Genomic DNA, 3316 nt, shown 5'->3' with positions numbered 1-3316 from the left:
CTAGTAGGATGAAGATTGTCACAGTGAAAATTGCCTCTCCATTGGCTATCACAGAAAGTCTAATAAGGTAGGTGTTCATGCAAGCAAGTTTCAATAAGGAATACACATCACACACAAAGCTGTCAGTGGTTTTGGGGCCACAGAAAGGGGGCTGATAAATAAAGAGAATTGAATCAGAAAGCCTCCAATCCAGGCTATCCTCATCATGAGAACTCATATCCACCAAATAATGAAGAGGTTTACAGATGGCCACATATTAGTCATACGCCATCACCACCAGAAGAGTAACTTCAGCAGTAGCAAATAAATGGTCTATAAAGGCTTGTGCCATGTAAGCATGGAAGGAAAAGACGTTTTTTTCTAGTAGAACATGTCTTTGATCATTTTGGAAGCAATAGAAGTAGAAAACACAGTCTGTGTAAATGATAAATAGGTGAGGAAAAAAAAAAAAAAACACATGGGGAAACCCAGGAATTGGCTGGCTATGATTGTCACCATGATGAGCAGACTGACCACTACCTTCACAATGTAGATGGGTAAGAATGTGACAAATGAAACTTTTTCCCCCTTTAGGATATTGAGTGAGTACAGGGAGGACAAACTCAGTCACAATGTTCCCATTCTTCATGTTTTCTTTTGAAGATGTTGAACTCGGTGTCACAGCCTGCAAACCAAAGGGTCAATAATAAATTTGAGAAGGACAGAAACTCTAGGCCAAAAATTTGATGCCCTACTCAACTATGTTTCCTCCATAGAGCCTTGCACACAAGAGTTCTTTAGAAACTGGGTCCTTGGAACCTTCTCCCACAATAATTTTCCCATGTTTTTTGCTTCACTCTCCATGATGAAACTTTGGCATTAAAGCTGGGTTCTATTTTTTCTATATGTGAGCAGCTACATCTGTGACATGATCTGCTGAAAATAAGAAGGCTTTCTCCAGAACGTCCTTCAAAATACTGAATTTAACATTATATATCATTTGTTTCATTTTATGAGCTCTATATTATAACTGAAACCAACCTACATTATGCAAATTACACAACCTTGCTTGCTGAAAGCGAAGAGGACTTGAAGAACTTACTGATGAAGATCAAAGGCCACATCCTTCAGTATGGATTACCCACACAAACAAACAAACCCACTGCCTTAAAGTTGATTCTGACTCATAGTGACCCTATAGGACTGGGTAGAACTGCCCGATGGAGTTTCCAAGGAGCACCTGGCAGATTCGAACTGCTGACCTCTTTGTTAGCAGTCATAGCACTTAACCACTACTGCACTGGGATTTCCGTATGGATTACACCTCAACATAAAGAAAACAAAAATCCTCACAAGTGGACCAATAAGCAACATCATGATAAATGGAGAAAAGGTTGAAGTTGTGAAGAATTTCCAGGGTTGCATCCATTTGTTGATACATCTCAACTGGTATTCCATCAATTCCTGGAGGCTTGTTTTTCACCAATGCCTTCAGCACAGCTTAGATTTCTTCCTTCAGTACCATCAGTTCTTGATTATATGCTACCTGCTGAAATGGCTGAACTTCACCAATTCTTTTAGTACAATGACTGTTTTCCTTCCATCTTCTTTTTTCAGTAGTTTATTTTATTTTGTTATTGTTGATAATATACACAGCAGAATATACACCGATTCAACAATTTCTACATGTACAATTCAGTTACATTTGTTATATTCTTTGAGTTTTGCAACATTCTCCTCCTCTTTTTGTGAGTTTTCCCTCCACAATTGTCACAAACTCATTGCTCCTAAGCTAGGCTGTAATCTTTACAGAAGCGGATTGAGACAGGTCTTTCCACTACAGAGCCAGTGGATGGGTTCCAATCATCAACCTATCGATTAGCAGCCTAGTGCTTAAATGTTGCAGCACCAGGACTCCTTCTTTAGTAGGGAGTAATAAAAAAAGAAAAAGAAAAAAAACCCTATTGCCATGGAGTCAATTCGAAATCATAGTGGCCCTATAGGAGAGAGTAGAACTGCCCTATAGGGTTTCCAAGGCTATAATCTTTACGGAAGCAGACTGCCACATCTTTCTCCTGTCCATCTATCTTCTTTAGATGCTGCCACCATTGTTTAATATTTTTCCCATAGATTTCTTCAATATTGCAAATCAAGGCTTATTTTATTTTTTTTTTTTTCAGTAGTCCAGCTTGAGAAATGCTAAGCATGTTCTTCCTTTTTGGTTTTGTATTTGCAGGTTTTTACACATTTCATCATAATACTTTGTCTTCTTAATCCATCCTTTGAACTCTTCTGTTCAGTTCTTTTTTCTTCATAATTTGTCCCATATACATTAGCTGTTCTGCCTTCAAGAGGAAATTTCAGGGCTTTTTTTTTTTTTTTCTGACATACATTTTGGTGTTTTCTTCCTTTACCATCTTTTTAGTGACCTTTTGCTTTCTTCATGTATCATGTCCTTGATGTCATTCCACAACTCATCTAGTCTTTGGTCATTAGTGTTCAGTGCATCAAATCTAGCCTTGAGAAATAGTCTCTAAATGCAGGTGGGATATACTCAAGGTTGTACTTTGGCTCTCATGGGCTTATTTCAATTTTCTTCTGCTTCAATTTGAACTTACACATGACTGATTGATGGTCTGTTCCTCAGTCAGCCCCTGTCCTTGTTCTGACTGATGATATTGAGCTTCTTCATTGTCTCACTCTACAGATGTGGTCAATTTGATTCCTGTGTATTCCATCTGGTAAGGTCCACCTGTATAGTCGCCGTTTATGTTGTTAAAAAAAGGTGTTTCCAATGAATAAGCCACTGGTCTTACAGAATTCTATCTTGCAATCTCTAACATCATTTCTATGACCAAGGCCGTATTTTCCAATTATTGTTTGTTTTTCCTTGTTTCCAACTTCTGCATACCAATCACCAAAAATTATCATTGCATCTTGATTGCATGTTTGATCATTTTCAGACTGCAGAAGTCTGAACCTTCAGTTTCTTCATCTTTGACATTAGTGGTTTGTGTGTAAATTTGAACAATAGTCATATTAGCTGGTCTTCCTTTTAGGTGTATCACTATTACCCTATCACTGACAACATTGTACTTCAGGATAGATAGATTTTGAAATGTTCTTTTTGAAAATGAATATGATGCAATTTCTCTTCAACTTGTCATTCCGAGCATAGTAGGCCATATGATTGTCTGATTCAAAATGGCCAATACCAGTCCATTTCAGCTCAACAATGTGCAGGATTTCAAACTTCAAATGTTCCATTTCATTTTTGAGAATTTCCAGTTTTCCTTGATTCATTCCTCATGCATTCCATGTTCTCATTACTAAGGGA

The sequence above is a fragment of the Elephas maximus genome, chromosome 7, assembly GCF_024166365.1.
Source record: "Elephas maximus indicus isolate mEleMax1 chromosome 7, mEleMax1 primary haplotype, whole genome shotgun sequence".
Classification (NCBI taxonomy): domain Eukaryota; kingdom Metazoa; phylum Chordata; class Mammalia; order Proboscidea; family Elephantidae; genus Elephas; species Elephas maximus.
The sequence above is the reverse complement of the archived record's forward strand: the minus strand, read 5'-3'. Positions refer to the sequence as shown.